Source organism: Leopardus geoffroyi, chromosome B2 (assembly GCF_018350155.1).
Source record: "Leopardus geoffroyi isolate Oge1 chromosome B2, O.geoffroyi_Oge1_pat1.0, whole genome shotgun sequence".
Classification (NCBI taxonomy): Eukaryota; Metazoa; Chordata; class Mammalia; order Carnivora; family Felidae; genus Leopardus; species Leopardus geoffroyi.
In genome coordinates, this window is record NC_059332.1 from 76,897,839 (window position 1) to 76,922,369 (window position 24,531).

Below are 24,531 nucleotides of genomic sequence, written 5' to 3' on the forward strand. Positions count from 1 at the left end.
TAAAATGACTTGCCCTGAAAGAGTGCCCCCCCAAATAAATGAACCCTTGCTTATTCAGTTTCATGTCCCCAACCTTTGTTCAAGTGTCCCTGAAATCCAATCCAATTGAGTACCCCCCTGGCACTTATTGATGAATGCTAACTCTTGAAGCTCCTCTAGAGCATAATCTCCTCCCTTTTAAAGGCCTGCAACCCCAACTGGGCTATGCTGGTACTAACCCTACTTATCAGCTTTGGAGCCACAAGGGGGGCAGGGTGTAGCTCCTGAGGGAGCACCTGTGTCTTTGCTGGGGAGAGGCCTCAGAAGTGTCTTCCACATGGGATAAATGCTTGGTCTTAAGAGGAAAATGCAAGTCACAATCTTCAAGGTTACCATCCAAATGTCCTCATCCATGACTTGGGGTCTCAGGTTTTCCCATCGTGGGCCCTGATCTTAATAATAAACCTGCCCTGGCTGAGCATTCAATGGTCTTCTGAGTTTGCTCCCTGGCTATGTCAACTCTCTTCTTGCAGGAGATAAGGGCTTCTTTGTAAGCTACCAAGGAGGCCATCTTCTCACACCTACTTTTTAACTGTCTTTTAATTACTCTTGGTTTCTTATTACCCCATGTAGGGCATCAATACAATTTAGTAATAACAAGTCAATTTCATTGTCCTTGTGTGCCTGGTTTCCCCATACCTTTCAAATGCTGAATCATGGTACTTCAAGGACATTTTCCTTCCCCAAGATGTTTTTCTAAGTCATAACTGATTTAAAAAATAATAGCAACTGGGCCACCAACTTTTACCAGAGATCACCTGTACCCCAAAAACCACTTGGGATAGGGTCCTCCAGGTGAGTTGGATGATGAATGATTCAGTCCCCAAATTGCCGCTTGATTTCTCAGGCTGTTACTGGTACCAACAGTGTCAATTCGAGTTCTCTGGGAAGCAGATGCAAGACAGAAATACAAGAGATTAATTGGGAGTGATGTCTGGAAACAGCAGAAGCAGGTAAGGCTCAAGACCACAATGCAAGCCTGACACCATGAAAGGAGCAGAAAACAGGAAGAATCACGTAAACACAGCCTGAGATTGAGGTGCAGCTCTGGGAGAGTCTTGATCAGTCCAATATGGCTCTGGAGCAAAGAGTGCCTGTGGGAGTCCCTGGTGGGCAGAAATTGCTAGGGCCTGGGATTTCTACTGTGCTAGTCATTCGTGGGAGTTACTCAAGGAGAGCATGGCTTCCAACACTAATGGACCCCACATGCACTATAAGTGCAAGGAGACTGTCAGCTAAGTGCACTTCTGGCGGGTTCTCTCTTAAAAAGAAAACTGAGTGGCACATCTCCATGGTTACCACAGGGAAATCCACAAAACTTACCTATGAGCTTCCTATATGAATTCTTTTTTGACATCGCATTTCACCACTGGTTCCAGCCTTTCTCCTTAAATTTGCACATGTAGCCTTACTGAACTATATCAAAATGCTTTGCTTTTGTATTTGCTATTACCTCCACTGGAATAGCAGTTTCCCTCTCTTCACCACTTGTCAAGTGTCTTAGCAATTTATCCCCCAGCTCAGATGCTACCCTTTCCATGAGCCCTTCTCAGAGAGCCATAGATAGTGAGTGAGCTTCTTCACCTTCAGAGTTATAGTATTTTCATAGCAAATAGTATGCAATATAATGCTTGTTTATGTGTCTTTCTGTCCAATTAGAGTGTGAAAATTCATCATGGTCTAGGCTATAAGATGAATAAATTATTGTTGAAACTCAGAAGATGCCACTTGAGGATTTCTTTGCCCTCAGAAAAAGTAGATGAACGTGGCTCAAACCTTCCAATTGCACCATCTTGGATGAATCTTGTGTCCTCACCATTGAGAGCTGTGACATCCAACTTTATTTCCTTGAGACACCTTTGTCTCTGTTCCTGCCTCTGTTTAGCCAGTTCTATCCCTAGGCCAACCCTGAAGCAAAATCAACACTCTCTTTTTTCCCGAGAAGAAACTTAGTCACACTGGGAATATCATGATTATGGTTGTTGGATTGATAATTAAAGGGACCCTGGTGGTGGGGGCACTTGTAAAAGTATTACATAGGGCCCAACCCTACCTACTCTTTCTCACAGAGCCAACCCATGCCCATGACATGGTTTGCAGAAGCCAGAATAACTGAGTATTTGCCACATAGCTGGCACTTAATAAATACTGGTGGAATATATAAGGAAGCGAATGAGTAAGTGAATGAGTGGAACCTAGTCATACATATCTCTAAATCAAGCTGCATTCCAGATTGAGGTGGAATCAAGTGTTCTTGCAAAATACATCAAAATGGACAAGCCAGCACAATACATCTGGCTCCCATAAAATTTTGTGATCAGAGGAAATAAAAGCCTATATGGCAAAGTGGTTATCTACAGGCTGGAATGTTTTCTAAACAGAAGAATGTTTTCTAAACATTATGCCTAAGAAGGAAAAGCAAAGCTGGAGCCGGAACCAGGGAAGATTCCTTGGTAAAGAAGGACCAGAGTGCTGTGCCTGTGACAGGATGGGAAATAGTGAGCATACAGGATCCTTGTCACCAGAGCAGGCCCCCTTCCCATGGCCAGCCCTGGAGCAAGCCACAGAAATGTGGCTTCAGCTGTGAATCCTCACAGTCAGGTAACATGTCCCCAACACCAAAAAGGGCCTACTTGTCAGTCTTGCAGTGAAAAGAAAATCCCTCCAGGGCCTCAAGCTGGGCAAGAGCAAGCTGTTCTCACATCCCATATGCAGCCTCAGAAGCATCATCTCCAACTCTTACCCTAGAGAGAAATGCCAGAAATATCCACAGCATATCATAAAAGACAGGTTTGCCAGAAAGAATAGCATTTTATCCACCCCTTCTTAAGTGTGTTTTCAAATGTTGTTCTTTCCCCCTCGCCTGGATATTATGAATCACATCCTTGGGAAGTACAACCAGCTGAGTAAATCAGCACTCCAAAATGTCTTCAGAAATGAAGCTAGTTTGGTTGACTCATCACATTGATGCAGCTCTAACCAAACATCTGAAGCCCTGAGACAGGTATGCTCTGTTACTGATTCCAGTTGGGTTACAATGGTGGCCAGGAGTTTGTCCAGGCAAAAGGAAGGCTGGCTTAATTTAGAGCCCTTAATCAGTGTGGTTACCAATTTACCTGAATAAATGAAGAAAGCAAAAGCAGTCTGGGAATTAGCTTTAGGAATAGCATGACTAGTGTTACCCTTAAGCAACTTTGCTTTTAAAAGAACAATATTAAGGAGCTACCAAAGAGAAGTTATGTTGTTAAGAGCATCTTTTATCACTGTACTGGAAAATTATAGAGATTTAAACTCTGAATCCAGAGATAATTTTGAAAGAAAGAACAATATAATCCTTTTATGTTCACATAATTTGCCCCTGTGTTCCAGCCTTGATGGAATAATTGGGCATTACTGGTGGGGGGGGGGGGTGGGGGTGAGTCAAGTTGGCCACAGCTCAGGAAACTGGGTAAGGCTTGTCCATGCTATGCAAATAAATAATAAGAGGTATTTTCATTTATCTCCCCAAATTGGAATGAATCTAAAAATGATAGTCAGAGAAGTATAGTCACAGTATGATCTGAGGCAGATGATTTAAACCCAGTTACTTCCCCCTGTCTTCTGTTTGTCAAAGAAATCTGATGGCAAACCTGAGTGAAGGGCGGGGGGGGGGGGGGGTGGTCACAGGTACAACACAGGTGAGAGCTCCCTGGTGCGCCCTAGTTGATGAAAGGTAATCACAGGTGTCAGTCCTTACTGGGCACAGAAAACACTCTAAGTTATAAGAGAATATTCCACTTCATTCTCTAAACTAAAACAATACATTTCTCCAGACCACAATCCCTCAAATTGTATTCCAAACCATATCCTTTTAGTCTAGTTCACCTAGTCCAGCTGTGGCTAGGAACTCAAAATAAACAGTGCTGATTCCGAGAGCCACAAAGCTTTGCAAAGAAAGAAAAGAAAGAAAGAAAGAAAGAAAGAAAGAAAGAAAGAAAGAAAGAAAGAAAGAAAAAGGAAGGAAGGAAGGAAGGAAGGAAGGAAGGAAGGAAGGAAGGAAGGAAGGAAGGAAGGAAGGAAGGAAGAAAGAAAGAAAAAGAAAGAAAGAAAGAAAAGGAAAAAAAAAAAGTTACTATTGTTAAGGGAGACTGCATACATCTTTGATTCAAACCAGAGGAGAGGTGGGGCTAAAAGCCAAATGCTATAAAATATGAAAACTTCCTCTTTCTACAGGTGGGCGGATTTGTCTTAATAAGTTTAATGCCTGATAAGCCTGTGCAAAGTCCAGAGTGGATGACTACCGCAGCTCTAGTCAGACCAGCTTTGATTCTGACTTGGGGAAATCTGTGACCTGGGTGGATCCTGCCCTTTAGAAAACAACTCGCAACACTCCCCGTTTTCTGGCCTTTCTCCATTTGAACCACCCACTCTAATGCTCCTTTATCCACCTGTTCTCTCTTCAGCGAGACGCTCCCTTATAGAGAAACCACCAGCCTATTGGGTCCCTTTATATGACAGCACTTCTGAGGGAGCAGGAAGAAGTCCTTCGAAAGCTAGGTGGTGCTCCCCTCACCCTTCAAGGGGCACAGGCTGGCACAGATATATGCCTCATAGCCCTGTCTTCACTCTCCTCCCCAACTCTAATTTATAATCTAACACGGGAATGACCTTAAACCATGTCCTGGATTATCTGGAGCTTTGTCACTTTCAAAGAGCCCCGGATGACAATTTCCTAACCTGATCCTTACGAAATCTAATTAAAAGTGGTTAAGAAGAAAGCCCTAACCTGGGCTCTCCTCTCTTGGTCATTTTTACATTGCTCATTTATGATTTTAAAGCAATAACGGTTTATTGTAGAAAGCACGAAAGCATATTCTCTTTTTCTTTCTTTTTTTTTCCCAAATTATTGAATAGAAATTTTGGGCTTTTTTGCATAATAAAGCATACTTATTTTCCCATGCCATTTAAAACGTTTTTGAAACACTGTAATGACTGCATAGCATCCCGTTCATGGAAGTACCTTTGTTTTCCTTTCAGCTTTACTGCGGTATAATTGACAAAATTGTAAGCTCTCCATTTTTACTCCCCCACACATATTTTATGTTTTTGATGTCACAATTTACATCTTTTTACTTTGGGCACCCATTTACAAATTATTTTAGTTATAGTTATTTGTATACATTTGTCTTTTAATCTTCATACTAGAGTTATAAGCAATTTACCCACCACAATTATAGCATTAGAGTATCCTGAATTTAACTATATATTTACTTTTATCAATAAGTTTTATACTTCCATATGTTTTTCTGTTACTAATTAGTATTCTTCATTTCATCTTGAAGAACACATTTTAAGGCCTTCTTTAAAGGCCAGCCTAGTGGTGATGAACTCCGGCTTTTGTTTGTCTGGAAACTTATCTCTCCTTCAGTTCTGAACGACAACTTTGCCAGGGAGACTATTTTTGGTTAGCAGGGCTTTTTTTTCCTTTGCAGCATTTTGAATCCCACTCTGTCTGGCCCACAAAGTTTCCACTGAAAACAGTCATATGGGAGTTCCTTTGCATATAACAAGCTGCTTTTTTCTTGCTGCTTTTAAAATTCTCTCCTTGTCTTCAACTTTTAACAATTTAAGTTATAATGTGTCTCTGTGTAACTTTCTGTGGTTCCTCTTATTTGGAACTCTCGGATTCCTGGTGGATGTTTGCTTCCTTCCCCAGATGAGGGGAATTTTCAGCCATTATTTTTCTGAATAAGCTTCCAGTCCCTTTCTCTCTCTCTCCTTTTGAGATCCCTATAATGCATATATGGTGGGTCTGTCTACTCACGTCCCATAAGTCTCTTAAGATCTTCACTTTTTCATTCTTTTTTCTTTTGTCCCTCTGATTTGATCACTTCTATTGCCTGTCTTCAAATACATTTATCTTTACTTCTGCTTGTTTTAGTCTGTTGTTGAACCCCTGTATTAAATGTTTCAGTTCAATTATTATATTCTTCAGCTCTGTGATTTCTATTTGGTACTTTTTAATATTTTCCATCTCTTTGTATTCTCACTTTGATCATACATTGCTCTCCCAAGCTTAGTGAGCATTTTTATGACTGTTATTTTGAACTGTCAAGTAAATTATTTATTTCTGTTTCACTAAGATCTGTTTCTGGAGATCTGTCTTGTTCTCTTGTTGGGAGCATATTTCTCTGTTTCTTCATTTTCCTTAATTCTCTGTGTTGGCTTTGAGCATAAGATCAAATAGTTACCTTTCCCAGTCTTGATAGAGTGCTCTTGTATAGGAGATGAACCTCATCAGTCAGTCCTGCCTGAGCTTTTAATTGTCTCTCAAATCTCTGTGATTGTCCAAACCACCCTCTTTATTCTTAGTGGCTCCCAGTAGTTGAAGGTGTGCCAAGACCCATCAGTGCTCCAAAGGAAAGAATTGCATTCAGCACCTAGATGCAGGCTGATTAGAAACTGGACCCCCAGCCAATAGCTGGGATAGTTCGTAGTTAAGCCTCCTTCAGGGAGAAACTGGAAGATGAGTACTGTTGCCTGCTTCCTCTGTGCCACCCTGGCTTATAGCCCTGGGGGTGGGGGAAGGAGCTGCTCTTGTGCCCATTAAGAACTGCTTCTTTATTTGCTACTTCCTGTAGGACTTGTGAATACAAGCCCCATTGGCTATCAGAGCCAGGCAATCCAGGGGGCCCAGATCTCAGAGAACAACTGCAAAAGCTGGCATGCCAGATGTGTATGTAAGCTTCGTCCAGGGAGATACTAGACACTTGGAGCAGGCCAGGGGGAGAAGGCAGAAGAGGTGTCTGCCACTTTCCCCAGTCCCCAGGGAGGGCTGCCGTCAGCCCCTAGATGTGTGCTAACATCTAGGAGATGGGCATTTTTGCCTATTCTCTCTGTGGTGAGCCCTGGGGTGGGGGGGGGGGATGGCCCCCGTGAGTGCTCCATATGCCCACCAGTAAGCAACTGCTCCTTTGTTTGCTATAGTCTTGTGGATTTCAGGGATGCAAGCTCTCTTGGCTTTCAGAGCTAGATGTTCCGAAGGGCCATTCTTCTGGTGGAAGTCTTAAAAGTTGGGTCAAACCCTTCATTCCTCAAGAAGAAGCTAGGAATTATGAATTCCCTCTTAATTGTCTGGTGCTATGTTGGTAGTGTGGTTTATGGCAAGACTGTTTCAGCCTTTCCTACCTGTTTCAATGAGGATATTTTCTCATACAGGTAATATGGAGGAGTCGCTCAGCTACTTTCTAGATTTCTTTCAGAGGTAACTGCTTTATGTGTCACTTATATTCAATGTATCCATGGGAGGATGGGAGTTCAGGAGCTTCCTGTGTTGCCATCTTGATTTATGCTAAGTACCTTAAGTGTGCCACTGGGCCTGATTGTGATATGTTCATTTATGTATGACCCATTATTGCCTATGGTCTGGGTTCTTAGCCATTGTGGGAAAACTCAAGGCATGTATAAACAAATTGGGCTCATCCCTTATTTACACCTAGACAGAGTTTACCATGTCTTTTGGAGATGACTAAATCTTCCAGACAAGTTGAGAGAGTGTCACTTGCCCTGACAAGCCAACACGAAAGGCAGTGTGTTGAGAGCACCTGTCAGCATCTCTGAAATCCCCTTTCCTTTTCTCTTCTCCTCTGCTTTGGAGGATAGGTAATGGGCCACATCATGGACCCCTCCTGCCCTCAAGTTACTAGTGGACATTGTGAATGGGGATGGCAAGAGGTCAGAGAGAGGGGAACAGGAGAGTATAGGTATCTACTCCCCTAGCTTCCTTCCTACAGAGTGGTCTCCACCAAAGAGCAAACCTCCTCAGCTCCCAGCTTCTCTCAAGGCAGCCTCTCCATATGACTCTCTGTCCTGGTTGCCTCTGTCCCTCTCCAGACCCTTTGGATCCTTCAGACCCTATTTCTAGCACCATTATTAATTCCCCAGTCATTCCTCCAAACCTTGCCTACGCCTTTGTAAACAGTCCCTTAACTAAAACCTTCTTAAGTTATCCTATGCTGTTTCCTTTTGGGCCTCTGACCAATATTGCAAGGATGTGCAAGTGCCCCTTTACTTATAGCATAACTTTGTAATACACCTCTAAGTACAGCCAGCCCCAGGTTTCACACACCATTTTACTTTTTCAGATTCTCTGAGTCACTACCATGAAAGAATAGAGGGAAAACTGGCAAAACAAGTCATAAAATGTTTCAACCCATGATATGTACTGTACAGATGGGGCAAAAAAACGTGCTCTACAACCACTCTAGAGAAAGAACCATTCAGGCCAAATCCCTGAGGGTAATGAGAATTTTAACGGGGTAAAAGAGCCCTCACTTGGATCAGAGAGCCTCCCCACCTATATTAAACTATGCCAGACACTGACTGCAACTTGAAGCTTGTTCTGGCACCAGTACAACTCATGTCAAGGGGAGGTATATAAGACCCAGCACCACATTGATTTATTTATTGAGTGTCTCTATGTGCCAGGCCATGTTCTTAGTGATGATCTCACCTCCAAGTAAGGCTTTTACTCTTATATTCTCCAGTCACTAAACTAAAGGCAAGTCACACATCATTAACATCCTTATCCTTATCCTCCTCATCTCTTACCAGCCATTCAGTTTCTCACCTTTAGGGTCACATCTTCAATCTTCCATCACCTAGGACTCTTTCTTAAGTTTTACACAAGGTACCCCAGTATCCTACTCACTAACAAACCCCTAACTTTTGGCTGTCTTATGTTCTCATTCCCGTAATGTCTCCCCTTCTACCTCATGGAGATATCTAGGACTTTAACCTTTTATTTATTTCCATTCATCTCTTCCCTCTAGGATCTCCTTCCTTCCTTACTATTGCCCTAAATTTCTTCCTGCTTTTTAAAAAAATTTTAATGTTGGGATGCCTGGGTGGCTCAGTTGGTTAAGTGTCCAACTTCAGCTCAGGTCATGATCTCACGGTTCCTGGGTTCAAGCCCCACATCGGGCTCAGAGCCTGGAGCCTGCTTCAGATTCTGTGTCTCCTTCTCTCTCTGCCCCTCCCCCACTCACACTCTCTCGAAAAATGAGTAAACATTTAAAAAATTAAAAAAAAAAATTTTAATGTTTATTATTTTTGAGAAAGAAAAAGAGAGAGAGAGCATGGGCAAGGGGTGGAAGGGCAGAGAGAAAGGAAGATAGAGTATCTGAAGTGGGCTCCACGCTGAGAGTGAAGAGCCAGGTGTGAGGCCTGAACTCACAAACTGAGATCATGCTGTGAGCTGAAGCTGGATGCTTGACCAACTGAGCCACCCAGGCACCCCTCTTCCTGCTTTTAAGGTCTCCACGGTTCAAATCACTCTACCCTGCCATCAGTGGAATGTTTCTAAAATTACCTCTGCTTGTGCCGTTCCCCAAATCTTAGCAAGGCATAACAATCCTGAACTATTTCCACTTCTTTAAACTTGACATGATCCCCTGGCCTTGGAAATTGGCTCATGTTGTGTTCTCCTGCCCAGGATGTCCTTTTCCGTCCCTGCCTTAGTGAGCTATGTAACCAAAGAATACCAGTCTATCATCACCTCTTCACGTTGGTACACGAGGCTGAGAGATTTTACATTTCTGCAGTAGGATGATCAGTGAAAACCTCTATTACGTACCACCATATTGTCTAACAATGCTTTTGTAGGCATAGAGTCTACCAAAAATAATTGATAGGTATCTCTGGGTGGCACAGGTTGACATGGAATGTTCTCAGGATCAAAGGACAAGTGACCTCTGTTCTCTCTGTTACATCCCTACTCCCATTGTCCTGGTTCATAAGCCCACCATCGCTTGCCATATACTAGGGCAGCCCCTCTACCTGAACATGCTTCATGTGTTTGTTTGCTTATTACCCGCTTTCTCCACTACAGCAGGGATTTTATCTACCATTTACTTATTTACAACACCTAGAACATTTCCAGGAATCAGTAGTTCAATAAATATTGTCTGAATGAAGCCAGGAAGAAAGCCTCCTAACCATTCTTATAATCACTAAGTCATGTATGCCTCCAGGTTGGAGGGGCCAGGGAAATTTGAGCTACCTAGCTAAAGCTCACATTTCTCCATGTCACTTCACTTCTCGGAAATTTCAAATGCTTCCATGTCTCTAACTGACTGTGATATAAATGCTATAAAATTCAACCTAACATGGCAGGGGAAGTGTCTTTGATCTGGCCCCTACTTGCATGCTGATTTCATCTGTCACCATTCCTGTTGTTATATTTTACCCTCCAGAAGCATGTAGGAATTTGTTGCTTCCCCTACACATTATGCTGTCCCTCCCTTCATGCCTCTGCTCACACTGTCTGTACCTTCCCCAATTCTTCTTATCTCTCTCAGACCTACTTTGAAATATATTAAAATGAAAACAAAATTTATCAAAATTTGTGGAATGTACCTGTTCTCGCCTTCCAAGGGCTCAGTTAATGTTTATTTATTTTGAGACAGAGACAGAGCATGAATGGGGGAGGGGCAGAGAGAGAGGGAGACACAGAATCGGAAGCAGGCTCCAGGCTCTGAGCCATCAGCCCAGAGCCTGACGCGGGGCTCGAACTCACGAACCGTGAGATCGTGACCTGAGCCGAAGTCAGACGCTCAACCGACTGAGCCACCCAGGCGCCCCTCCAAGGGCTCAGTTAGAGCCAGGGCTTTTTCTGGGCAAGGCAACAGGAATGAAGGCAATTTGAGCATGTTGAAGAAAAGGTGGCTAGGTTGCTGACTCAAATGGGAGACTGTGAAGTGGGGTCATCAAGTTGGCCAGAAGATTCTGAAGGCCAAGTAGGCCAGCAGAGGAGTTTGGATATTATTGTTAGGATTACAGAAAATACCTCTTCCTGTCTCCCAGTGCTCATGTCCTCCCTTCAGTCATGGGTCCAATGTGAGAAGAAATGATTATCCAAAATTTGGAAATAGACAAAAGAGATTACTAGTGACAAAGACACTTGCCTTGACTAAACTTTAGGTAGGTTCCTCTGAGCCCTTTTTTCAACTAGGTCTCAACTTTGGGCTTCCATGTCCATCCTTGAAGAGTCTAATTTGAATAATCCTGCTAGGTTCATTTATCTAGAATCTCCCTACTCTTGATATCTGATCACCATTCATATCTAAGCAAATTCCTCAACCCCTACCAACCTCCAGGTGATATCTGATGACTGGCCTGACTGCAACAGGACTTCTGTTAGGTCAGTATGGCAAGAATCTACTTACCCTTGATGTCTCTTCTCATTTTCCATACACAGACTCTCACCCTGCTCCTTGACTATAAATCCTCACTTGTCTTTGCTGTGTTTGGAACTGAGCCCAGTTCTATATGAGGTCTCATATCCCCTATTACAACAGTTTCTAAATAAAAAATATTTTTACTGCTTTAACTACTGTCCAGCTCATTTCTTTTAGATGCTAAGTGACCTTACAGTGGAGTGCTTAGCATTTTCTAGCAGACCTTTTAGAGATTAACTGATACCTTTGATTGATGTGGCTATTATGCAATTCTGTAGGGGTGGAGACTAACTTGTAAAAAACTGATATCAATGCAAATAGTTTCTGTCTGAGAACAAGGCCAGAGATTGCTGTTTAGAGCAATACAAATACAAATACAATAAGATCCACCTGATCTCTCCCTGGTAAAAAATAAAATAAAATAAAAATGGGGCACCTGGGTAGCTCAGCCAGTTGAATATTCAACTTTGGCTCAGGGTATGATCTCCCAGTCTGTGATTTCTAGCCCCTCCTCGGGCTCTGTGCCAATATCTGAGCCTGGAGCCCGCTTCGGATTCTGTGTCTCCCTCTCTCTCTGCCCTTCCCCTGCTCATACTCTGTCTCTGTCTCTGTCTCTCTCTCTCTCTCTCTCTCAAAAATAAACATTAAGGGGCACCTGGGTGGCTCAGTCGGTTAAGCATCCGACTTCAGCTCAGGTCATGATCTCGCGGTCCGTGAGTTCGAGCCCCGCGTCAGGCTCTGGGCTGATGGCTCAGAGCCTGGAGCCTGCTTCTGATTCTGTGTCTCCCTCTCTCTCTACCCCTCCCCCGTTCATGCTCTGTCTCTCTGTCTCAAAAATAAATAAATAAACGTTAAAAAAAAAAAAAAAAAAAAAAGAAAGCTGATATAAAAAAAAAATAAAATAAACATTAAAAAAAAATAAAAAATAAATAAATACTACAGAGTAGCAACCATAACTTTAAAAATCACAGTGTATTACCCTTAGGATATTAACCTGCCTTCCATCTGTTAGTTATCGTTCTTCAACATTCCTTTGGTTGACTAAGCATTTAAAAAAAATTCTTCAAAACCTCCTCTGAATTGGTTATAACACTGTACAATTCATTAATCAATTGAATAAAATCTTGACACATGTACAACATAAAAGAAAGTTGTGGCATGCAATGAAAGCAGTGTTTAGAAAAAAATTTACAGCATTAAATGTATATATTAGAAAATAAAAAACATCCAAAATCACTTATCTAAACTTTCACCTTAGGAAACTACAAAAAGAAGAGCAATTAAATCCAAAGTAAACAAAAGAAAATTAATAATAAAAATTATAGCAGAAATCAATCTAATTGAAAATAGGAAGTCAATGGAGAAAAAAAATTTAAGCTGGCCCTTTAAAAAAAAATCAGCAAAATCAATAAGCCTCTAGCCAAGCTAACTAAGAAAAAAAGAAAGGACACAAATTACTAATATCAGAAATGAAAGAGGGGACATCACTACAGATCTCATGAACATTAAGAGAACAATAAAGAAATACCATGAACAACTCTGTACCTACAAATTTGACAACCTAGATGAAATGGAACAATTCCTTTATAGACATAACCCGCCAAAGTTCACACAACAAAAAACAGACAATCTGAATAGACCTATATCTATTAAAGAAATTGATAATCTTCAAAATAGAAAGCACCAGGCCCGGATAGATTCACTGGCGAGTTATACCATTTAAGGAAGAAATAATACCCATTATCTAATCTTTTTCAGAAAACGGAATCAGGGGGAATACTTCATAACTCATTCTATAAAGCCAGCATTATCCTAATACCAAAACCAAAGACATTTTAAGAAAACTACAGACCACTATCTCTCATGAATATAGATGCAAAAATCCCCAACAAAATATTAGCAAAGCAGATCCAACAATGTACACAAAGAATTACACAACACTACAAAATGGAATTATCCCAGGTATGTAAGGCTGGTTCAATACTGGAAAATCAATTCATGTAATCCATCACATCATCAGGCTAAAGAAGAAAAGTCACATGATCCTATCAGTAGATGCAGAAAAAGTATTTGACAAAATACAACACCTATTCAAAAGAAAATTAGTAAACTAAGAATAGAGAGGAATTTCCTCAACTTGACAAAGAATATCAACAAAAAACCTAAAGTTGTCATAATATGTAATAATAAGAAACTTGAAACTTTCCCACTAAGATTAGAAACAAGGCAAGGATGTCACCTCTCACCATTGCTTTTTAACATTGTACTGGAAGTCATAACTAGTGCAATGAGATAAGAAAAGGAAATGAAAGGTATACAGATTGGGAAGGAAGAAATAAAACTGATATTGTTCACAGATGACATTATTATCCGTGTAGAACTAACAAAGAACTGGGGCGCCTGGGTGGCGCAGTCGGTTAAGCGTCCGACTTCAACCAGGTCACGATCTCATGGTCCAGGAGTTCGAGCCCCGCGTCAGGCTCTGGGCTGATGGCTCAGAGCCTGGAGCCTGTTTCCGATTCTGTGTCTCCCTCGCTCTCTGCCCCTCCCCCATTCATGCTCTGTCTCTCTCTGTACCAAAAAAATAAATAAACGTTGAAAAAAAAAATATCTATAAAAAAATAAAAAAGAACTAACAAAGAACTAACAAAAACACTCCTGGAACTAATAAGCAGTTATAGTAAGATTGCACAATACAAGGTTAATATTCAAAGTCAATGGCTCTCCCAAAAATTAACTGTTAGGACTATACCAAAATAAAAAGCTTTTGTACAGCAAAGGAATCCATTAACAAAACAAAAAGGCAAAGTACTGAATTGGAGAAGATACTTTCAAATAATATATCTAATAAGGGATTAATATCCAAAGTATATAAAGAACTTATACACTACAACACCAAAAATATATATATCCAATTAGAAAATGAGCAGCAGACATGAAAAGACATTCTTCCAAAGAAAACGTACAGATGGCCAACAGACACAAGAGAGATGCTCAACATCACTCATCATCAGGGAAATAATTACAAAACCACAATGAGATATCACGTCACACCTATCAGAATGGCTAATATCAAAAAGAAAAGAAATAGGAAGTCCTGGTGAGGATGTGGAAAGAGGGAACTCTTGTGCACTGTTAGGAGGAATGTAAATTGGTACTACCACTGTGGAAAACAGTATGGAGTTTTCTCAAAAAATTAAAAGTATAAATACCACACGATCCAGTAATTCCACTATTGGGTATCTACCCAAAGAAAACAAAAACACTGTTTCAAAAAGATATATGCACCCCTATGCTTACTGCAGCATTATTTCCAATAGCCAAAATATGGAAGCAACCCAAGTGTCTGCTGACAGAAAAATGGATAAAGAAGTTATGGTGTCTACAAAGGAATATTATTCAGCCATTAAAAAGAATGCAATCTGGGGCGCCTGGGTGGCGCAGTCGGTTAAGCGTCCGACTTCAGCCAGGTCACGATCTCGCGGTCCGTGAGTTCGAGCCCCGCGTCAGGCTCTGGGCTGATGGCTCAGAGCCTGGAGCCTGTTTCCGATTCTGTGTCTCCCTCTCTCTCTGCCCCTCCCCCGTTCATGCTCTGTCTCTCTCTGTCCCAAAAATAAATAAACGTTGAAAAAAAAATTTTTTTTAAATGGGGCAGGGAGATTGGGTGGCTCAATCATTAAGCATCTGACTTTGGCTCAGGTCATGATCTCACAGTTCATGAGTTCGAGCTCCACTTTGAGTGAGCTTGCTCTCCCCTTCGGGTGAGCTTGAACCCTGTTTTGGGTAAAAACACAAGCCCTGCTTTGGGTGAGCCCCACTTCTCTCTCTCTCTCCCCCACTCCTCCCTGTCTCTCTCTCTGTCCCTCACTCACTTGCAACTTCTCTCTTTCTCTCTCCCTCAAAAAATAAAAATAATATAAAAATAAAAATGGGTCAAAGACCCATATTAAAACACCAAGCCAAAGAATATATACACATGGCAAATAAGCTTATGAAAAGATGCTCCATATGACATGTCATTGGGGAAAGGCAAATCAAAACAGCAACAAGATACGAGTACACACCTATCAGAATGGTCAAAATCCAGAATGCTGACAGCAGCAAACGTTGACAAAAATGCAAAGAAACAAATTCTCATCCACACTGGTGAGAATGCAAAATGATACAGCCACTATGGAAAACACTTTGGTGATTTTTTTATAGAACTAAACATACTCTCATCATATGATCCAGCAATCACACTGGTTGGTATTTACCCAAGGACTTAAAAACTTATGTCCATACAAAAGCCTGCACATGGATGTTTATAGCAGTTTTATTCAGAATTGCCAAAACTTGGAAGCAACCAAAACGTCCTTCAAAGCTGAGTGAATAAATAAACTGTGACACATCCAGACAGTGGAATATTATTCAACACTAAAAAGAAATGAGCTATCAAGCCATAAAAAGGCATAAAGAAATCTTAAATGTACAGAGGGTTTTTAGGATAGTAAAACTACTCTATATGATGCTATCATGATGGATACATGACATTATACATTTGTTCAAACCCTAAGAATGCATCACATCAGGAGTGAACCCAAATGTAAGCTATGAACTTTGAGTGATTAAAATGTGTTGATGTAGGTTCATCAATTGTAACAAATGCAACAAATGTAACAAAATCACTCTGGTGAGGGAGAGGTATACATGTGCAAGGACAAGGTGGTATGTGGGAAATCTTGGTACTTTCTACTCAATTTTGCTATGAACCTAAAACTGCTCTAAAAAAAACAGTGTATGTTTAAAATATCTAGGTTCTGGGGGCGCCTGGGTGGCGCAGTCGGTTAAGCGTCCGACTTCAGCCAGGTCACAATCTCGCGGTCCGTGAGTTCGAGCCCCGCGTCGGGCTCTGGGCTGATGGCTCAGAGCCTAGAGCCTGTTTCCGATTCTGTGTCTCCCTCTCTCTCTGCCCCTCCCCCGTTCATGCTCTGTCTCTCTCTGTCCCAAAAATAAATAAAACGTTGAAAAAAAAAATAAAAAAATAAAATAAAAAAATAAAATATCTAGGTTCTGGATCTGTTAAGCCAAGGAACATCTCTATATGCAGGGACTCTATCCCTTTGACTCTCCTTGGGGGTCATACCATCTTTCCTTTCCTCCTGATATTTCTGACTCATTAACTTAATCAAATTTACTGAGAATGAGTTTTACTTCACCTCAGCTACTGACACTGAGTTCCTTAAAACACCACACTTTACCCCCACCCCCTTCCCTGTCCATATGCTTGGGATAGAAGCAGCCCCCACTGAGGAGACGAGAGGGCCATGGGGAGAGTCCTGACAGAGGAATTATATCTGCATCTCTACAGTCTCCAGACTGTCGGCCTTTATCTAACATACTTCTGAGCATTTAGTGGAGCATGAGAAAATGGTAGGCACAGTTTCTGTCTCAGTAAAGTAATCTAATTGTCAAGGCAAGTCATTCTCTGGTGACAGTGTAACAATATGTTTTCAAACCACCATGTCAGCAATGACAAATAAACCAAGTAACAAAGCTTGTGCAACAAAGTTAGAAAGGATCAATCCCAGCACATAGAGAATGTCGCTTCTGAAGTGAAATCAAGCATATCCAGACTGTTCATGATAATAGAGGGGGGGGGGGGTAGATAAAGTTGTGTTTCCATATCTATCATGCAATGAGTTATGAAAGTGCCCAGAATAAACTGCTGAAATAGCAACAGAGAATTAAAAAACAAAAATACCTCTGACCCGATGATATCAGAGTGCAAAGGTCTATTTCTTATACGGTGCTATGGACTGAATATTTATCCCCCACTCCCATATTTGTATGTTGAAATCCTAATCTGCACTGTGATGATATTTAGAGATGGAGCCTTCGGGAGGTAGTTAGGTCATGTGGGTGGACTCCTCATGATAGAATTAGTGCCTTTATAAAAATAGAGCTTGCTACCTCTTCTTCTTTTCACTATGTGAAGATAGAGCAAGAAGTCACTGCAAACCAGAAAGAGAACTCTCACCAAAACCTGACAATGCTGACACCCAGGTCTCAGACTTCCCAGCCTCCAAAAAATTATAAGAAATAAATATGTTGTTTAACCCAACCAGTCTATGGTATTCTGTTATAGCAGTCCAAACTAAGACATATGACATTTTTAAAATATCAGAATATTACATGCACAAAATTCAAAAGCAAAAGCAAGACTAAGAGCTGATAGCATGGTGTGGCCATGTGCCCCACTCCAGTCCTCAGAGTCCATAAGTAGGCAAGCCATGGGCCACAGCTAGGGCCATGACAACAACTTAAATCCAGGAGCAATGCAATGAGTTGGAAACTCAGGAGTCCATCTTCTCCTATTCCTTTACAGCTTGATTCCACTGTGATCCATCCCCTCTAACAATTAGCCTTCCAGAACACAAGTGAACTATGCCAATTCCAAATTCTATTTCAATGGAGCCTCACTTGATAAGATCCTACTAAATATTATCAGAAGATCCAAATGCTTCACCATTCTGTAACATCTAAGGGAAGAGATAACGGCAAACTGTCCAGAAAATCTCAAGTTTACAAACAGTAAACATTTTCTCACATATTAAGTTTTATCCCAGAAAATATGAGATTTCTCATTTTTAAATTATTAACGTTACACATAGAGGTAAACCTTGATATAATAATGACCTTTGCTTAAGTATCAACTATGCAAAAAAAATAAATGAAATCGTAGAACAAATAAAAACTGTAAGAGCAGAAAAAAAAGATAAAAGGAAGGGAAACAAAAGAAGCCAAAAGCCAGTTAATCCATTTAGGTTACAACTGAGAATTTCTTAAGTTGGAAGCTGAAGTTTGTACAGAACTCTTGAAAATTCAAAAGAAACAGATGAGAAAAGAAGAATAGGAAAATTAAATTGGGGGGAAGGGGAGCTATTTGAAGTAGATAATAATCTGGACACACCTAATGTCCAATTCTTGGAGGATAATGAAGACAACATGGAGGTAGATGAATCTTTGCTCCAGGAAATGGATGGCTTGAAGCTGAGGGTGAAAAAAATGATCAAGATTAAGGAGTGCACTTGCTGTGATGAGCACCAGGTGATGTATGGAAGTGTTGAATCACTATATCGTACATCTGAAACTAATATTAAACTTTATGTTGACTAACTGGAATTTAAATAAAAAACTTTAAAAAAAGGATGATCCAGAGACCCATATGGCAATTTGACTGGTGGGGTCCTCAGGCCCCAGTCCCCATCTGAGAGGCTTGAATACCTCAGCATCTGTGGCTATGCTAAGACAATTTTGGTTTTCTTTTCTCTTGTCCTAAGAAAAAATAATTTTCAGAAGAATATTCTTCTGAGAATTATCATCACTGAATTTAATGAACTCACTTTAATAAACTCAAAAAGTCATAACAAAAGTCATAACAAAACGTCATATCCTTTCCTTCACCATCCCAAATAAGATTCATGTTACTACCATCTCAACCAAAATATAGGATAGTGCCATCTTTTTATAGCCACACCCTTCCCCCATCTTTACCCCTAAAAATCACTGACCTAGTCTCCATTATGATAGTTTTGTCTTTTTTTTAATGCCATATAAATGGAATCATTTGGCATGCAACTTTTGAAGACTACCATCTTTAACTCAGCATAATGTCTCTCAGATTCATTCAAATTATTGCATGTATCAATAATCTGGGTTTTTTTGAAGTTCCTTTTTAATTTTTTTTTTCATTTCATTTTATTGTATTTCATCATAAGTGTACTCTTTAATCCTTATCTATTTCACTCATCCTCCCACTCCCCTCCCCTCTGGTAACTATCAGTTTGTTCTCTATCGTTAAGAGTCTGTTTCTTGATTTGTCTGTTTCTTTTTCCTTTGCTCATTTATTTTGCTTCTTAAATTCCACATATGAGTGAAATCATATGGTATTTGTCTTTCTCTGACATATTTCTTAGCATTATACTCTCTAGCTCCATCCATGTTGTTACAAATGGCAAGATTTCATTCTTTTTTATGGCTAAATAATATATATTCCATTATATATAATAATATTCCATATATAAATATTATATAAAAATAATATTATATATAAATATATGGTATATAACAATATTCCAGAACATACATATACATATGCATATGAGATCTCTATATATACACACACACACAAATTCCTCATTCATCTATCGATGGATACTTTGGGCTGCTTTCATAGTTTTGCTATTGTAAATAATGCTACAATAAACATAGAGGTGCATGTATCCTTTTGAACCAAGGCTTTTGTGTTTTTCTTGATAAATCTCCAGTACTGCAATTCCTGGATCATACCGTAGCTCTATTTTTTAATTTTTTGAGGAACCTCCATACTGTTTTCACAGTGGCTGCACCAGTTTGCATTCCCGCCATCAGTGCAAGAGGGTTCCTTTTTCTCCACATCTTTGCCAATACTTGTTGTTTCTAGTGTTTTTTATTTCAGCCATTCTAAAGGTGTGATGTGGTATCTCACTACAGTTTTGATTTGTATTTCCCTGATGATGAGTAACACTGAGCATCTTTTTTAAAGCGTCTGTTGACCAAAGCCTTTGGCTTCTCACAGAAAAAGTTCTCAGTCACATTATCACCTGCTAGTTGCTTCTCATTTATCCAAACCAAAAGCAACTTCTCTGTATCTTCCAGAACATGTGGCTGTTGCTTTGATATTCTCATGACTCCTTTTGCTGCATCTAGCCCCCTTCTTTCTTCTTTAATATTGTTCAAATGGTCACTGTAGACTTCTTATAGATCTTGAAATTTCGACCCCTTGCATACCTCATTTGTACTTCTTGATGATTTCCTTCTTAAGTTCCACTGTAATCATCTCCTTACCGCCTTTCTTTTCAACCTTTTTCTGCATGGGGGCCACTGTATATGTGTGCACGTATGTTGACTACCGTATAGTATTAATAAACTCTTTTCATATACTGTATTTAATGTAACTGGCAATAAGGCAGCGGAGGAAAGGGTCTATAGCTGCAGGCAGCCTGACCTAGAATGAAACAAAGTATTCCAAAGCTTACCCTTGTATGGAAAAGCAAAGGATTTCCCATAGGTGCCTTGAAGTGACAAAAAATACACTAGTGCCAGTTGTGGGCACCTTCCAGCGTTCTGAAAAATCACTGATTTCTGCCAAACACTGAGGCCTGAGACCAAGCATCTGAGCATGGGAGATGCACACCCACAATCCCACAGGAAGAGAAAGAGAGAAGAACCACTGGCTCAGTTGTGATCATGTGACATTCAGCATCACATATTACTCATATTACAAGACATCGCTCATTTATCAAATTAAAATTCATTAGAAATGCTTGCTTGTCTTGCAGAATACTTGCAAAACAAGTTACTCGCAATCTAAGGTTTTACTGTATCTATTATAATTGTAATAGTATCTCTTCCTATAATCTTTTTGGTGGTTGCTCTAAAAATTACAAAATGCATAATTAACTTTTCACAATCTATTTAGAATCAGTATTTTGCCACTTCAATTGAAGTGTCTTAAACATTATATCTACATATGCTGAAAACATCATCAATGTTGTACTTTTGCTTTCAACAATAAAACATATTTTAAAGAACTGAGGATAATAGTCTCTTTATCCAAATATTTACCAATTGCTCTTTCTCATTTTGATGTACCAAGTTTCTTGTATTATTCCCCTTTCATCTGTAGAGTTCCCTTAAGCAAATCTTTTAAAGCAGGTTTGCTTGTTTTTCTTCATCTGAGGACTCCTTTATTTTACTTGCATTTCTGAAAAATATTTTTGCTGTAAACAGAATTATGGACTGACAATTCTTTTCTTTAGGCACTTGAAAAATGTTGTTCTACTTCCTTTTGACTTCTATGGTCTTTGATAAGAAAATCACTGTTGTTGAATCACTGTTCTTCTATAGATAATGGATTGTTTTTCTCTAGCTGTTTCAAGAATTTTTCTTTGTTTTTGATATTTCAGAAATCTAAGTGCCATGTGTTTGGGCATTGATTTCTTTAATTTTATCCTATTTGGGGTTTTCTCTACTTAAATTTGTAAGTATGTGTCTTTCTCCAAATATGTGAAGTTTCCAGCCATTAATCTCTTCAGACCTTTTTTCAGCACCATGTTGTTTCTCGGGGCGGGGTGTGGGGGGGTGGGGTTTATGACACAAATATTGAAACTTTTGTTGTCCCATTGCACTCTGAGGGTCTGTTCTTTACTTTTTCCATATTTTTCTCTCTGTTGTTCAGATTGGATAATTTCCATTAAGCTGGCACCAAGTTCACTATTTCTTTCCTTTGTCATCTTCATTCTGCTATTGAGTCCTTCCAGTGAATTTTTAATTTTGAGTATTGTGTTTTTCAGTTCAAAAATTTCCATTTTATTCTTATTTATATCTTCTATTTCTTTTTAACCTCACTTCAAACGGTATTCATGTTTGAGCATTTTCTGTAATATGTTTTAAAGTCTTTATCAAATAATTCCAATATCTGTGTTTTCTCATCCTTGGCATCTATTGATTATTTTTTGCAAGCAAGTTGAGAGTTTCATAGTTCCTCCGATGTTGAATAATTTGGGGTTGTATTCTGGATATTTTCAGAAACCCCAGATCCTATGAGAGAATCTTGATGCTTTTGTATAAGCAGGCATTTGACCTGGTTAAGTTCAAATCATTAGTTCCAGCCTACTTTCTATGTACTATGGTTACAATGTCAGTTCAAATTTCAAAGGCTTTAAGTGCTATTCAGATCTGCTCTGTGAGTGTATCACCCAGTGATTAATCTGGGGCCTGGGAGGAGATCTATCTGCTAGCTCTGTTCTCATAGTCTTTGGAATGCTAATTAAGAGCATGGCCATCGTGCACAGTTGGATATTAGCCCAGTCACAAACAGTTTATGGGATCCATCTCCTGAGTTCTTCCTTCTTTGCTATTTCCCTGGTACTTCCTGGTTCCTCAGCCTCCTTTTTCAGTCCATCAGCAAAAAATCACTTACTTCTGTGACAGTCACATCTGGGGTCTAAATGACAAGAGGACAGAGAGAAGATTTAAAAAAAAAAAAAAAAAGAAAAAAGGGGAAGGAAGAAGTATTTGGCCCTACGTCTTGGACCTGTTCCACCACCAGATGAAAAATGAAGGTTCTCTTCCCTCAGAATGTTGGCTCCAGCCATTTTCCACATTATTTCGTTGCTGCCCCCCCCCACCTCCCCCACCACAAGATTGCCTGAAGCCTGGAATGAAAGTGAATGGAGAAAAAGAAGGAAAAAAATGGGTGATTCCCTCAGTCTCTGAGCTTTAAGAGTTCTGTTTTCTGCTCCTCAAGCCAAAACTAAAGAGATTTTCCTGGGTGGTCTATCTGTTCCTTGATGCTTACTCTTGGATTTAGACTGTGCTAAGATCAGGCTGAAGATAACATAGGGGAAAAATACAGTAAACTCAAATTCGGATATTCTTTCCTTATCTGCCTGCTACTGCAGATGAAATGAAGGGCAGTAAGCACCATCCTTTGAAGAGACTAACCAGCCAGCTGTTGACAAGTTGACTTTATTCAACTCCTTCCACCTTCAAACGGGCAGCAATTCATCCTGACTGGAAACCTCCCTTTTTTAAGTTCCAGGAACACAGAGTAATCAGAATCCTGGAGGAACTATTCCCAGAACATATTGTACAAAGAATGTGGATCCAAAGTTTCAAGAAATGAAATGAAATGAAATGAAATGAAATGAAATGAAATGAAATGAAATGAAATGAAATGAAATGTAAGCTGTGTTGTCCTGCCCCAATCCTCCATCCCCCCACTTCAGGACTGAAATATCCATCCCCTCAGCTGCCAGGAGTGATGGTATTGATGGCTGTCAGCTGAGTTCTTCTCTAGGAATTGCCCTGGAAAGGCAAGCCAAAGAAAGACACTTTGCCCAAGGCCACATGATAGCCCTGGAGTCAGCTCACATTCAGTGACAGGTCAAGGTGAAAGTACAAAGCTGGGCAGTTTTGATGCAAGGAAGGACAACTCTGAAGGGCAAACTTAGCTCAAGAGCTCCCTGTGGAACTGAGTTTGTCATTTAACTCCTTCCTTTGTCCAATCCTACTTCGTTCATTCCTCAGTAAGCACTGATTGGAGGGCACTCTGCAATAAACCACCTGCACATAAACTACTCAGAGTTTGCTTCCTGGGGAACCTACCCTAAGATACTAGATCTAAGCATGACACTCCCCTCATGGCAGGAACTTTCAAAAACAGGCACATGACTCAAATCAGGTTACTATGATATGAGGAGACTTGTTCTGGAATCTTCCGGAAAAATTTCCAGGTGCTAGAGAGAACCACGGGAAAAGATCTCTCTTTCAAACTAAACCTGAACAAGGACTCTTACAGCTTCAATTGCTACTGACACACATATTTGGATCCCAAGAACACTCAGTCTCAGAACAAGTTGATACTGTTGTTAGCAGGAGGGTAAGATGGAAAGAACCTGGGTCCCTAACGACATCACCAAGTCACAAGATCACCGCACCCTGAAGGCCAACTCATTTTTAGATTTTTTGTTATATGAACTAGTAAATTTTATTATTTAAGCAGTCTGAAGGTTTATTTTTTGTTTGCTTCTGCTACTTCAGCCAAAACATCTAACTGATACAGATATGCATCTTACTGAGTCTCTCTTCCTTTACTATTTCTGGAGAAGATTTTCATAAACATTGAAAGGAGCTTAAAAAATCTGCATCCTAGACAATTGATCTGAACAGTCACTGTAATGCCCGAAGTTCCGAAACCTCCCACAAAAGTCCACCAGAGTCGTAAGTCAAAGCCAAGCGGCAAGGGTCGTTTATTGCAGGTTCGAACCTGGTCCTCTGCGCACTCGTCGCCGGTGACGCAAGAGGCCCCGATCAGGGTTGGTACAGCGTTTTTATAGACAGAGACAAATAGCACAGGGGAGGTTTCAAATTATGAGGGGCCTGATTAGTCGATTTTAAAGTAAGGACATTTGTTGTTTTCTGATTGGGCGTCCTTTGTCTGTCCTTTGGCGGGAAGGCTTTGTCCGTTAATTGTGGCGGGAGAGAAAAAAGGGGAAGGGGGAAGGGGGAAGGGGAGGAATGTGTTAAGCAAGCAAGATTACAGAAGCGAGAAACGCCGGTTAGTTTATGTACAATCACTCATTCCATTACATATCAGACTACATTTAGGAAGGTTTACAACCCATTCTACTACACAGCGGGTTACATTCAGGAAAGGTCTCACAATGCTCATAGCAAACAGCAAGCAAAA

The 24,531-nt window shown here is 40.3% G+C and overlaps 1 long non-coding RNA gene across 1 annotated transcript in view; it reads right to left on the minus strand.

The window, feature by feature from the left end:
- The window catches only part of LOC123608688, a 158,889-nt gene extending 156,113 nt beyond the window's left edge, over nt 1–2,776 (minus strand). The window contains exon 1 of the long non-coding RNA XR_006717382.1: nt 2,673–2,776. This is a non-coding gene — a long non-coding RNA (uncharacterized LOC123608688). The remainder of the gene's footprint in view (nt 1–2,672) is intronic.
- Between the last annotated feature and the right edge of the window lie 21,755 nt (nt 2,777–24,531).